At 36.3% G+C, this 16,041-nt stretch overlaps 1 pseudogene; it reads right to left on the bottom strand.

Annotated features, from left to right (window-relative positions):
* Positions 1–3,872: 3,872 nt before the first annotated feature.
* On the bottom strand, positions 3,873–4,287 carry LOC114620693 (annotated as a pseudogene).
* Between the last annotated feature and the right edge of the window lie 11,754 nt (positions 4,288–16,041).

The following is a 16,041-nucleotide window of genomic DNA, read 5'->3' as shown; positions in this document are numbered from 1 at the left end:
TAAGCAGTTAAATGAATGTCATCCCCACAGAAGTATCATCTGAGGAGGATTTGTATAATGTAAAAGTAAGGAATCAGTGTCTAAAATGCTTTTATAGCTTTATGGATTCATTTCTACACAGGCACTTTGAGTCCCACGTAGGAGGAAGGAAGAGATTGTACTGTGGGGCCTTATACAGTGTACCTCATTCCCCACGTCTAGAAGGTTAATTGCACAGCAGAGAATGAGATTGAATCACAATTTCCTTTTGGTGCTTCATTACATATTTTTTTCGTTAGGCAGAGTCTTCAATTTTATGTAGAGCCAGGTGTTGTGGAGTGGATTGAAGTAACAAATCAACCCATTTGAGCTTTTTGAGGATACTAATTTGCCTTCGGATATCTTTAATCTGGCTGTATATAAACCATTGCAAAGCATTTCTGAACTGAATTCCTATCCAAAACAACATGGGCCAGCTTTTCTAATTATGATTAAAAAAAAAAAAGCGGAGTCAGACCTTAAAGGCATCCAGTCCTTGCCATTTTACTGGAGAAATAAATGCCACCCAGCAAAGCAACTTGAAAATTAATGCACAGCATGACATGGGACAACAGTTGAAGATTGCATTTCTTTCTTGAGCTGTATTTCAAAAATGTTTTACACAACAGACAAGGGGAGGGAGAGAGCATATGGAGTTATAAAAGCCTTTGAAAACAATGTTGCAAAGAAATCCTGTGCTGCAAAAATCTCCTCTAAATTGACTGTCACTCAGTCTATACCAAAGTTAAGGAGAGAGTAGAGAAAACACACAGTCATGGAGTAGAACTGTTTTGATGTGGGTCCTTGAAAAATGCATCAAGACAGTCGCTGAAAAAAATGAGAAAGGCATGTCTCCTTGACTTCATAAAAATGCAATGATATCATGCCTATTTTTGAAAGATACTGTGATATTTCTCTTGTATTTTAAAAATTAGTTCTTCATTTCTTCTTCTCTGATCAGAAATTTATTCATAATAGATCTAGAGAAAACTCTCTTTCTTGGTAGTTAAAAATTATTCTATCTCTCAGAAGCTGAAAGTAGTGAGGTTAATGTCAAAATTTCACCTTATAACTGACCCAATGTAAAGTAGAACAAAAGGCTTAATGTAGGTGATTCGTTTACCACTCCTGGAATAAAGACTCTTCACTGCAATTTTTTACTGTGTGTCTGCAAGGATGTTCTTCATTACAACAACTGTCTACACTGGCCAACAACTACGTGAGAGCATTCAGCTTGCCCTATTTCCAGTTCAACTCTTTGTGGCTCCTGTGTTTGATACTGAGATGATATTACTCAACACCTTGCTCCTGTATCCATGCCTGCTGTTTGCTGCCATGCTTCCAGGCCATGACAGACTCTTTCCCTCTAGAACCAAAAGCCAAAATAAATGCTTCCTTCTATGTTTGTTTTTGATCATTGTGTTTTATGACAACAATAGAAAATACCTGATTCATCCACCTTAGCTGTTAGGGTTTTAACATGGTACACTATCAGGCTGGACTGCAGCTTCTCTCTACAGCACCTGTCAGTTGTCACATAAAATGTTTCATATTCTTATGAGTTAATGGACCAGAATCTTTGACCAAGTTGCATTTCAGATTGTCAAAGGAAAGCAAAAGTTATAGGTAAGACACAGGGTAAGGAGGGACTCCAGGGAAAGCAGTGAAAGAGCCTATTTGGAAGGATTATTCAAAACTTATAATGGGTCTCACACTTCTGCTCAATACATATGCCCTTTCTCTATTTTTTGAATGGGAGTGGTAATGTTCAAAATAAGATAACTGTATGACATGAATGGGTATGGATTAAATTCAGCCCAGTATCAAATACTGTTAATTTTTTAAGAGAAGAGGAACTTGAGACAACATGCAAATATCAGTGAAAAATAAGTCCATATAAAGTTGAAATTGTGATTACTGTGTTCCGAAGTTGCAGAGTCTGAGAAAAGATTGCAAAATTATCAAAGAAATTAAGTATAAAATTATGTAGCACGAGCTTGTCAATGTAATTGTGAAGGTTACACTTTCTATATGTGGCTTATTTCTCTGATATGAAAAAGTAACTAAACCCAGAATTAGTATCATAGAGCTCTGTGATAATATAGGAGCATTTTGTGAATGTAGGACACTAGAAAGGATAAGCACCTGGATGACGTGGATCTACTTGGAACCATGTATTTTCCTTTTATCATCCTGATCACAGGACCAGACTTGAGCCCTGTTGCACTGTGTCATAGTTTTCAATGCTTCATTTGTAGAGGTGAAATTGGGCAACTGGCTTTATTTACTTGAGTTGAAAAGTTTTTAGAATCCTCTTATAACTTCAAATATTCCAAAATTAAATAATTCATTAAGTGTGATTATATCTGATTAAAGCCAAATTGACATCTAAAATTTATATCATTCTTACATGGTGTCATCTCTCTTTTAATTTTAATTTGTGTGTGTGTGTGTGTGTGTGTGTGTGTGTTGCTGTATATAAGCACACTTATATGCAAGTCTATCCTTGTGGAAATCAAAGGAATGCTTTGTGAAACCTTTTTCTTTCTTTTCCTTCCACTGGGCTCCAGGGATTGAACTTGGATCTCTATGGTTATGCTGTGCTTGCCTTTACCTGCTGAAGCATCTTGTGGGCCCTCCATAGTATCCTTGCAGATTCTCTACTGTCATCAACTCATTTAGTCCTCAAATACTTTGTGACCCTAAAATTCTCAACACTGGGCTAAACTCAGGCACACTTAGTGCAAGGAATTCTTTCCATTTGTATAGCTAGCAATTAGCACAATAGAATTTGATGTAGACCATAGCTGATAGGTTGTAAGGGTTTGCTATCTTCTGCTTGGTTTCTCAGTGCTACATATATTTCTTGCATTTGCAGGCAGGGCACTCAGGCTGATCCAGTGATTCATAGGGTCTTCTTGGCATTTATGTCATTATTTTCATTTAAAATCCAAATGGCCTTTAATTTCTAGCCAAAATGCCAGCTTATTACACATATTATTTCTGTAACAATCCTAACAAAGCCCAATTTTTGTCCCTCCTTGACCTGTTACACTACAGTTTTTAACTTCTATTAAATTACAGGTCCTCCTTCTTAGTATAGCAAAGAAGTTGAATTTGAAAGAGAGCAGGGAGGCTATATAGAAGGGTTTAAGGATAAGGAAAAGAAGGAAGAAATGTAATTACATTATAACATCGATTTTTAAAGGTTCATTACTATATTTTTTTTCTGTACACATTCTCTCTATTCTTAGGAGTGAGGGAGTCACTCATGGTGTGATAGAATACAGAAGAGGATTCTGAGAACCTGGGAGTTTCACAGGCCATTACTTACCTGAATGAATCCAAGGCAGGGAAGCAAAGAAATAGCACTGCCTTTTATTCTTAGTACTCTTCATAGCTGACAACCTATTAGAAAGAAAGCACCTTCCCAGTCTCAGGTCTCTGGAATGCCCTCAAGATGCCCCTCACCTCGCCTCCCCCACCAGTTGCAGATTTCCGTTCATTCTCATGGCCATCTGGCCATCTGTCCTGTCCCTCCCAATACCTGATTTTGAACCATCCCCAAATTCCTCCCCCCATTCCCTTTCCCACCCAGTTCCCTCTCTCCATCTCCCTCCTATGACTATTTCATTCCCGTTCTAAGTGAGATTCAAACATCCTTGCTTGGATCTTGTCTCTTGTTTAGCTTCTTTAGGTCTATGGAATATAGCATGGGCATACTTATTTTATGGCTAATATCCTTTTATAAGAGAGTACATACCATGGATGTCCTTTTGGGTCTGGGTTACCTCACTCGGGATGATATTTTCAAGTTCTATCCATTCGTCTGCTAAATTCATGATGTCTTTTTTTTTTTTTTTTGACAGCTAGTATTTTATTCAGATAGCAGTCTCGTTACAAATGGTCCAAGAACATTCAAATAAGAACACAAATCAGAAGTTAAAGATTGGTCTTCAAACATCATAGCCAACAATGCCACGTTTGCCTATGATCTCTTCGGTATAAAACCACATCCACACCTCAGTGGCCACCAAACCATTCAGCACAGCTTCCTTAACTGTAAGGTGTTTGAAGCTACCAGTTTTAGCACTTTGAATTATTTTTTTTCATGGTCTGAATAGCTGTAGGGATTTCACCAGGGGCTGGGGGAACCAGCTCAACCTTGGCATAGTGCCAAAATGTGGCCAATCGAGGCTTCGAGTAAGTCATGGCAGCGGCCACCATCGATGGTGCCTTCTCCGCGAAGCTGTGGACGAATTTGGCCATGATCTAAGGTGGAAGGTACTTCTCCCCGAACCACTGGCTGAATGTCGATGTCTTTGTTTTTAATAGCTTAATATTATAACATTGCATAGATGTACCATTTTCTTTATCCATTCTTCAGTTGAGGACCACCTAAAGCTGCTATGGACATAATTGAGCAAGTGACCTGGTGGTATAGTGAGGCATCTTTTAGGTATATGTCCAGGAGGGGTATAGCTGGGTCTTGAGGTAGAACTATTCCCGTTTTTCTGAGAAACCACCAAACTGATTTCCAAAGTGGTTGTACGAGTTTGCACTCTCACCAGCAATGGAGGAATATTCCTCTTGCTCCACATCGTGACCAGCACGTGCTATCACTTGAGTTTTTGATCTTAGCCATTGTGACCAGTGTAAGATGGATCTCAGAATTGTTTTCATTTGCATTTCCCTAAGAACTTTGAGCATTTCTTTAGGTGCTTCTCGGCCATTCAAGATTCCTCCGCTGAGAATTCTGTGTTTATCTCTGTACCTCATTTTTAATTGGGTTATTTGGGTTGTTGGTGTCTAACTTCTTATGTTCTTCATAGACTTTGGATGTTGGCCCTCTGATAAGGGTGACCTTAGCATTGATGATATGGAACCTGAAGAGGCCACCTCTTATAGCCAGGCAGGAATACCAGTGGAGGGAAAGGGACAAAAACCCATCCCCAATTTTGACCCCAAATTTATCATGTCTGTCAGAAATGTAGGAATGGGGGACAGGACAGAGACTGAAAGAACAGCCAAACAATAACTCATCCCATGAGAAAGCACCAAACCTAACACTATTAATGATACTTTGTTAGGTTTGCTGATATGAACCTAGCAAGGTTGTCCTCTGAGAGAGTCCACCCAGCAGTTGACTCAAGTGGATGCAGAGACCCACAGCCAAACTGTGGATAGAACTTGGAGACCTGTGGAAGAGTTGGGGTAATGATTGAAGGCCTCAAAGGAGATAGGAACTCCACTGGAAGCCCAACAGAGTAAACTATCCTGGACTTTTGAGGTTCTTAGAGACTGAACCACCAACTAAAGAGCATACACAGGCTGGACCTAGACTTCTCCCCACATGTGTAGCAGTTGTGTAGCTTGGACTTCTTGTTGGTCACAAACAATTGGAGTGAGTATAAGCCAGGGTGGCTGGTGCCTGTGTGGAATATGTTATTCTAGCTGGGCTGCCTTGTCTAGCTTCAGTGAGAGAGGCTACCTGATGTACCAGGGTGAGGGGATATCTGTAGCCTCTCAGAGGAAAAGGGTGATTGGGGGAAGGGCTTGAGGGAGGAGGCAACTGGGAGGGAGAGAGTGATCAGATGGTAAAGAGAATAAATACAATAATAATAAAAATAACGACTATAAAAATATAAATAAAGAAAGAAAACCCTAGACATTCTGTGGGAGAGGACTCTTCCTCAGTTAATCCCTACGGAAATATCAAGACAGATCTGCCTAGAGGGATGTTTCCTTGGATCCCAGATTTAATCAAGTTAGCTGATGAAATTAACCATCACCCTTAGTCGCTGTTAAAATTACTAATGTAAATCCTAAAAATCCATACATCCTTGTATTGCTCTGAGCATTGAGAAACATACTATGGGTTCTTTATCTAGGAGTTTCTAAATAGTTATGGTAATTAGTGATTGTGACTTAATAAATTATATTATAATTTAATGACAACATATCTTTCTTCCTTTTACTTCCCTTACACCCTCTGTACACTTTTCTGCTCTCCTTTAAATTCATGGTCTTGTTTTTCACTGATTGTTATCGAATGTGTGTGTGTGTGTGTGTGTGTGTGTATACATAATGTCCTAAATATGGCCCACTCAGTCTTTATAATGCTACCTGTAAGTATGTTTTGAAGACTGACAGGTTTGCACTGGATAACCACTTGTCTTTTTCTGTGGGGGTAACTTTTATATTGCATTGAGAGTCTGTTCTGTAACTTTCCTAAGCCTTTTACATGTATCAGCAATTTAATACTTAATATGATATTAAATGATGTGCTTCATGATCGTAGCCACCCTGAAGATAAAATTGCTATACATGGCTGATTGTATAAATAGATCAAGGTTGAAAGTGATGAAATGACCAAATTTCGAATATAAATTCTAATCAACTTCTAGCCGTAAATTGTCTCACTCTCTCTTTTGATTCACATGTAAACTTATTTCCAGAATTGAGTTCTTCTTTGTAAGAACAAAAATTAAAAATTATTTCCAGAATTGAGTTCTTTTTTGTAAGAACAAAAATTAAAAATATCCCTTTGTTTATTATTGACAATATATAGAAAATATTGTGATTATATTCACAGCCCTCTCCATTACCATCTTTTATTCTTCTTTCCTTCTAAACTATTCTTCCTCTTACCCTGTGTGTGTGTGTGGGTGTGTGTGTAAACGTGCATGCATAGGTATGTGTGTGCATGTTTATGAGAGAGAGAGGGAGAGGGAGAGGGAGAGGGAGAGGGAGAGGGAGAGAAGGTTGTGTGGACCTTGCCATCAGGGTGTGATTGTGATGGCTGTGTTATGTGCACAGGACAGCATTTCATAGTGCTACTGTCATCTCTGACTTTCAATCTTTCTGCTCCTTCTTCTCTGATGACTTAAGTTTGGAGAAGAATTTTAATATCCTTCAACCCTCAGTGAATATAGTTATTGATTTGTTAGGGAAGAAGTCCTCAGCAACCTTTAGGGAGTTGACTTAAGGGGGTAACAAAGTTGCAGAGGAAATTCAGGAAGCTATGTCAGTGGGCAGATCATCAGCTTGGAGATGTTCCTAGTATCTCTGGTCTGTAATTTATTTCTGCCTGGTTCACTAGGGAAGAAATTCTCTAGATCATTTAATTCCTCATCGGACTAACAAATTTCCCATTTATAAACAACAGTATCTCTCAGGGGATAGGTAACAGAACATAGTAACCTTTGAAGCACTTCTTCTTTAAAATAGGGGTTTGTCATGCAAACTTCACCAGAATAGCTGAGATTACAGGTGTGTTCCAAGGTTGCCAACTTCTTTGAAATTCCTAACCTTTTCAACTACATCCCCATTTTAGGGTTATTATTTGCAGAAACAGAAGATTCTAGACAGAAGTCATAGTACTTTGATGGGTTGAAAAATTATGGGCAAAATGTGTGTGTAAGTGTATGCATATATATATGTATACATGTGTATGTTTAACTCCTTAACATATAATATATAAAGATAATTATTGAGATATGCACACACACATGCACACACACATTAGAAACAAAAAGAACAGCAAAGAACTATGATTTCAAAAATGAAATAAAAAAATAAAAAATTTCAATAGGAGTGGAGAAAATAACTCCACATTTTAGAAGCCTTTACCCTCCTATATCTCAGTCTCTTTAATAGAAGATTAATGTATATTATTGGCCCAGAGGTTATATCACGTAGCATGATCCCACCAAGTTTAATTCACTGTCATCTAAAAGATGAGTTACCAGAGGCCTCTGTGCATTGAATTTACACCTAACTCAGAATAACTCATACATCTCATTTTAAAGGGTTCATGGAATTAGGGGTTGTAATCATAGCGTTTGCCAGCAGGTAGATAGCAGGTAACATTTGTTGAATAGTGCTAATTACTGCCCCAGGGGATAATGGTAGTATCTATTCCAGACAAAGTACCTATCACATAGCAAGTGATAGCTGTTAATGATATTAACAAACTGCCCTATTTTCTCACAAATCTTATTTTATTTTTTGGAATGGGGAACATTATAATAAAAACATATTACACACAACATGTCAAATTAGGGCCCAGGCAGATCAAATTTAATTTTTAACTGGAAGTATTATATCCAGACCTATTAAGAGCATCATAGAATAATTACTGGCAACTATGGAGTAAGTTAAAATGATATGAAGAATACCAAATTGTAACATTGTCTTTGCCTAGTATAATATATTGTTTTAATTTTACTATTTCACAGCCTATATAGGATCTCATAGCCAATTCTATATTAATTGAGTACATAGTTTTTCATTTAAAAAGTCTTGTGTATAGGTTGGGAGAAGGACTGAGGAACCCAGGGGGCATGATAACTCCATGAACCATCAAGCAAAGAGCATACAAGGGCTGGACCTAGGCCCCCCACACATATGTAGCAGATGTGCAGCTTGGTCTTCTTGTGGGTCCCCCAATATCTAGAGTAGGGGCTTACCTTGACTTTGTTGCTGCCGGCAGATCCTGTTGTCCTAACTGTTTTGCCTTCTCTGGCCTCAGTGGGAGAGGACATGTCTAGTGCTATAGTGACTTGAGGCACCAGGTGGGTTGATATACAGGGGGGAACCTCCCCTTTTTCATATGGGAATGGGGGGAAGATTTATGTGAGGCAATACTGGGTGGAGCAGGAGGGCTGTGATACAGATGGAAAGTAGCTAAATAAATTAATGGGAAAAGAAAAGAAAACAACATGGGGATTCTAAAAAAAGTAGTATTTCTTAAATGGTGCTAACAGATGACTGGCATATTCTAAAATTTTGGTGTTCTAATTATGAAAAAAATAAATTAGTAAAAAAATATAAAAGTGTTTTCATTATACAGTCTTATGAACAACCAACATGTATAGGCTTATGACTCTGCATCTGTAGTTGTTGGTATCCAAATTTTCTTCCTCTCTGTACTGTACCAAAGTTTTTTGCTTCATACAAAATGCTAATACAGTTACTTTTGCCACACTGAGAAATGTCTCCTGGTGGAATGTTTTTTTTAAAGGTAACTCCTTCGTTCTGAATCATTACCTGACAGCAATACAACTCAGAGTGCAGTGAGAAAACAGCTTCCCCTCCATGGCTGTGCAAAGAGAAAACAGCAGGGATTTCCATATGCAGTGTCATTCTAGGTAAATGACATCTGTTACGAAACAGTGTCTGTGCCCAAGACATCCATTAATGGATACAGGCACACCTCAAGTACAGAATGCAGCTGCTGTACATAGCAGCAGGTTTAGCCAGCTACAACAGAATCAATAACAGCAGCAATTTATAAATCACATTCAATTAAGTCTGCATTCCATGTGACTGATTTGGAAGCATGTTCATTCTTCCTTAGTCTAAGACATATGACTGTTACGTTATTGAGAAAACATTGAATGGACTGTCACATCCAAAGACAACACAAATGCGTAATAATGTATTGTGCCTGCACAGCCTCTCCTCTGCCTTGACATGTTCTAAACAGCTGATCTGTTAAGTGCTTCATGTAAAACCCAGGAAGCTCTACCCTTTGGCAGGTCATTGACTGGGGAGACACTTAGCAGCATCTCTCCTCTGTCACTTCTACTGCCTCACTGGAAAATACTTTTTCAGACCTTTTTAAGGTTTAACTAGCATAACGAATCTCACTCCTTTTAAAAACAAAGTTACCCTGGGAGATTTGTTATATTTCCTAGGTCCTACCCCACAGCTCTCTAAGTATAGACACTAAAATTAAATCTCATGAAGATAGTAAGTGTGACCGTCTGGAGTGAATAGTTCCCATGACTAATTTATTGCTTCTTAAAGGTGAAATCAACCATACTGTGTACTGAAATTACCCCTGTTTTGCATTCAGAAGTCTCAGTATAGATATATGCATCTCTGTATAAAATGATGCAAGGATGACTGCTAACATAGTTTTGGCCCCTGAATTGAAATATTTGTTCTGAGAGGAAAAGGGAGAGTATATAAAATTCAGAAAACCAAAAATACTTAAAAGATCCAGGAATCTCACACAACTTAAACAACTCAGGGAGCTCAGAAAGTTGCAAAATATACATTGTTGCACCCTAAGGTTTCACAAGTAGTAAAAATTTGCAAGGGAAGCAAAGATGCTTCGATTAGGCAATGCACTTCAGTGATGCAGGTTTTACCATGGGTGATAGGCTTGTTTGAGTAATTATGATCCTGAAATCAATGCCAATCAATTAATATGTTCAGTAATTTAGAGCTGGGTAGAATCAATTCTTTGACCTACTTATCAGTGTTCTATTTGGAGTGTATTGAAGTTTGTTCATGCTTCTCTGGGAAAATGTATTCAGCAAGGACTGAGGCACACCTTATAAGAAATTGCTTCTAATTTAAAATTCACATTGTAGAATCATATTTTACAACTATTCAATTAAGAGTTATCAAAACTGCATTATTGGATATAAATGGTGGTAGGAAAAAACAGAAGATGAATCAATGTCCTTATATCATGACATTGTTATTGACTATCTTCTGGATGTCTTTACAGGATCATTATTAAGAGCTCCATTTGGAGACTTTGACTTTGGTTTAAATTCTGGTCCCATTCATTGCTTTCTAGCACCATGAAAATGAAGCAGGGGACTTCTCTCTGCTTTATTTTCCTTCTGTGTCAGGTTGGTAACATACAGTCACTCTGAGTATTAAGAGTGTTAACCAGGAGAAGCAATTAAGCCATATCTGTCACAGAGCAGATGTTTCTTAATTGTCAGCTTTTAGCGTTACTTTAAGTCAGGCACTTGAGAATCTCGTTGAATTCTCACATTTCCGTGAGCTGGAATTATTATCACCTGTAAACAGATGAGGACACTGAAGCAAAGTGATGCGAGGCAGCCATTTCAAACCCACCATCCACAGCACTCTGAAGTTTATACACTCAGCTGCTATACTGACGACAGAGCGAAAGAAATTTATTCCTGAGCCTGTCTTAGGAAAAGAAAAAAGAAAAAAAGAACAATGAAAACAAAACAGAACAAAACAAAAAACAAAATACAAACCATGAATCCTTCTTCTTTCAGTTAGCAGCAGTATGGACAGTGAGTATTGTTGCGTATGGCTACCTACGGGCTAAGAATAAGACAAGCATGACTGTTTCACTTTCTTTCAGGGGGCTTTGCCCCTATACAAGGCATTCAACTTTTCTGTGACTTGAATTAAATATGCAATAAAATGTTAGGATTATTTATGTTTATCAAGACAATCCATGAGTATCTTTAATAGATTATATGATATTGTGCAAATTGTCTAATAGTGTTTCAGACGGTCCGTGTTAACTCTTAGTTCTGTCTAACATGATTCGAATAAATAGCTCCCATTATTTACATAGTATTTAGTGAACTAGATAGCATAAAAGGAGTTGGTTAGGGCTTATTTGCAAAGCAGAGTTTAAATGAAAATTCTGGGTATAACTTTATCATTTTGCATATTCAGGAATGGAGTTTGATGCCCGTCCACATCTGTGTACAAAGGTTATGTTCCCTCAGTAGCCTGTTGTAACAGTTCCAGGAAAGTGTTCTAACAGGAAACAATCATATTCTATCTCTTCAAATGTGGATTTAGAGCCCAATTGTATTTCTAGAGAAAGTCAATTAAATACTTTAGGTTAGTCACATGTTTGTAAAAGAAGATACACCAGATCTCTTGTAGAAAAGTGAAGGAAACAGACTTGAGAAGCTATTTGGAAACACAGAGAAAGAATAACAATTCTGCATAGATAACCAACTATTTGCTGCTAACTGATTCTTGTCTCTATTGAGACCCAGTTAATAATGTTTCACTGGAGTTTTCTGGGTTTATAGAATGTATTTCTAATAAATTTCCCTTTTAATGTGTATGATGTGAATGTCAGTATTGCAAAATAACCTCAAGGAAGACACTTCAGTGGGAAGAACAGGAGGAAACAGATGCTCTATTTAACAACAAACATTTTTGAACTGCAGACATTGTTGCCTGTACACTAGTAGCAATGACATAGTGGCTAGAACATGTAATTGCACTTTCATTGATGACAGAAAGTCTTCTTTATAACACAAAACCCATTTCATCTCCACCTTATCTCACAGGAAAGCTTCATAGCATAATTTAAAAGATGACGCCTCATAGCATCATTTAAAAGACAAATAGTCAAAGCTCTTTTAGGACGAGGAGATGTCAGTATAGTAATAGAAATATAATAAGAATCTTAGGCAATAAACAGTATCTCATGTTTTTGATGTTTAAAGTCTACAAATAAATCTATTAATCATGTATATGAAGGAAGGGTGGAGACCTGGAAGGAAAGTTCCTAGAGTTCCTGTGAATGGTTACATTCAGATTATTTTCCTGTAAAGACTATGTCTATCAGTATATTTAAACAAATATGCTATAAGTGCAAAGCTCTTTTAATTTTTCAAGCAGAAAGTGGCTTAAAAGTACTACCTAGTTTTTACTTTTTTTTCTTAATTTAGTATATATATATATATGTATATATATATATACACACACATATATATGTATATATATATACGTCAGTGTGTGTAAATATTTTCACATCAATTTACACATATATACATATATATAAATATATGTATAACTATTATGCTTATATATACATATGGTATATTTATGTATTATAGTTACAAAAATATATTTACATATATGCAAAAGATTTATATATCAAAATACATATTTATAACTCACCTGTAAATATTAATGTATTTTCATACTGTAGGCTAGATTATTTTGCAACAATATAGTCCATGTTTATTTTAAAATAAAAACTTATGCAATCCTCTCATTTTGTCTTCTGAGTGATGATATTATAGGCATGATTTACCACATTCAGTTTAGAAGGAATGTTTGTAAAACAAGCTGCTTCTTATCTTGTAGTTGTGGGTGGGGCTCATATACTAATTACTTGTAATTGTTATTAGCATTTTAAAAGGAGAATAAACAGGTCATCTTGTATGATAGAGAATGCATGGCAACCATTGCTAGATTCTGGGCATGTGGGCTGTTAAAAAGAGTGATCAGGATCAGAAATTATCCTGAGTATTCATATATATGCATCCTGCTAAAGAAAATCTGTGAAGAAATATGAGTCTTTTTATTTTCATTTGTATGATAGAGATATAACAGAATTAAGAATTTGTCTCATCTCCCATGACATGTATGACTCACTAGGTAAAACAACAGTGAAGCATGCTGAGATTCCAACCAGCCTGAGAGGACACAATTTATACCTTCTTTTAGTCCTTGAAAAGTGAATCTATGGTCTCTATATTAGAAGGTTATTTTGAGGATTAAATGATGACAAAATACATTACACAATAACCAGTTATACTAAACACTCAATAGAAAAAAATCTTTTTATTAACTAACATATTATAGCCTTCACTGTAAATGCATTTAAATACGTATCTAATGCCATATTGGAACTTAAAAACACAAGAGTAGTTTTTTTGGGAAATGAATTATATGAACCCGCATGGGGATGGGAACTAGAAATGGCAAAGCATTTATAAGGATAAAGACCATAGGTATCTTTCCTCTTCTTCCCTTCCTCCCTGTCTCCTCCCCCCCTCTGTAGGTCAATTTCTCTAAATTCTAGGCAAAAAATAGAAAGAAAAAATTGAGTATTCACATAGCATAAAAAAAACTTTTGTTGATACTGAGCTTCTGTGAGGATCACTTTGGTTTATAGAGTTTGTATTGCTCAATTAATCACCAAATATGACCTCTTTCTGATGTACTGGTGACTTCCTGGAATATAAAAATAGCCTCAGAAGAGTTCCCAGGTCAGCCATACTATAAATATCCCAATTTCTAATTATGGTGAGGATATGAATTGGAATATATCTTGAAAAATTTAAATGTGAAATATCGATAAATCATAGGACATTATTTAACCCATTTCTCTTAAAAATAGGTCACATTTCTAAAACATGGTGAGAAAATGTCCTGATTTTCTGAGATGTAAATCTAAGTTAAGACTAGAGGGGATTCTACTAAATAAGAAATGCAAATTACTGTGAAAAATATAGTTGTTTATCTTGAGGTTGGAGACAATCAGAAAACATAAGCCAAATACAAGTGGCAGTAGCTGTAGCAGTATCAAGATCATTAATTCAGCTTCTGATCTGTTGATTTGTGGTCTATAAAACATATATCTATGTATATATACATGCCTACACATTTCCATACACATACATTTAATCAGACACATTACACATGCACAACTACCTATATAGATGAATACATACCACAGACACAGAAACACACACACAAACAGATATACAAATACAACCACAAAAACATTTTCACACATTGCTACACACATACATACATATACAAACAAACACTCCCACATATATCTAAACACACACAGACATCTACAAACACATAATCCAACAAACACACCCAAACATATACACACATACACAAACACTCATGCACATAATTACATCCACATCTGTACACATACACAACACACACCCTCATACACACATACAAAAAACATACACACACTAACATACACAAATACATACCCACAAATCTTCTCCCCCCACATATATACACACATATTTATAAACAAAGACACATACACACATGCAAATACACACACATGAACTGTCAAACACACACACACATGAATAAATATACAGATTACACATAAAAACACACACAAATGTCCATCAATCCATACATACATATACACATGTATGTAAAATATTAAAATGTGCAAATATTAAGTGAATAATTGTATGTTTTCATATATTAGCAATAAAAATAAAATTAGTTCAATATTAATAAGAATCTCATTGCTGTCAAGTGTGTTCAATACTACCATTTCAACTCAAGCAAACTCACAGACTTTGCTCAGAGAAGTAAGGAAGCTGATATGTATGATGTTTTGGCTTATGTCAAAGAAAGAGGTACTGTTTTCTATGCTAAATGGCTTTGACAATGCGTCCAAAAGGTTGGACATTCACTGTCATTGTTATCTCTGTCCTTGCAGCAGGAAATGATTCCTTTTGATCTTAAGCCACTTGTCATGGAGGAGCTTTCCTTCTTTTCACTGTTGGACTGAAGAGTTATTTGCCTTTCAGTTAGCTACTCACATTTCTATATTGTTGGAAAAATCGCAAATGATAGAAAGATTTTGATGTAGGACAAAATGTGTATGGTAATCTTCAGTGACATTTGCATAGTAGCATGGCACTGCTGCTGATAAATAATACATCATCTCCCATGTTATACATTGAGGCAAAGGAATTAGAAATGGAAGGAAGCAAAATAAGAAGAAAACAATATTCAATCATTTCCATTCCACCTATTGCTTCCTAGGAAGTACTGCTGAGGGTTAGATATGCTTTAAAATGCCTGAAGTATTGAAACGTTGTATGTCTATGAGATTGTTGAACAAAATATATTCATAAAAATCCCAAGGTACAATTTGATGCACAGATGTAGGATCATAATGATGAACATTCTTAACAGGCAGTGCATCTGCTTGCCTTTGCACATGAATGGCAGATACATGCTGTGTGTCATCACTTTTTCATTCCAGCATCTCTGTCAACATCAATTGACCATGATATGTTTCTAGACTCATTCCAGAGTCAGGTGAAGTGGGAAAAAAATGTCATTTTAACACTGGTTCAAGGGGACATTCCCAAATATTACAGGAAACATTAAACTTTTCTGTATTGAATTTAAAAAGTTGAATGTTGAATGTGGAAAAGGGGAGGTTTAGGACAGACAGCAATACTGGATTTTCAGGACAGAATACTGAATTTCAAGAAAGAAATACAAGAAAAATTCTTCAGAATAAAAATGTTAGAAAGAAATTTAAAATCTAGTAAATTAAAATCTATGTATCTTCATCATGGTTTACTGCAATCAAATAGTTGCCTAACAGTCTACCACATTTATTTAATCTAATTGAGTTCCTACAGTATTGAATATGCCTGACATATACATCAATCAAATAACTGCCAGACTAACATT

This window comes from Grammomys surdaster, unplaced genomic scaffold (genome assembly GCF_004785775.1).
Source record: "Grammomys surdaster isolate TR1022 unplaced genomic scaffold, NIH_TR_1.0 170, whole genome shotgun sequence".
NCBI lineage: Eukaryota > Metazoa > Chordata > Mammalia > Rodentia > Muridae > Grammomys > Grammomys surdaster.
Note: the sequence above shows the minus strand (reverse complement) of the source record. Positions and strands in the feature narration are given on the sequence as shown.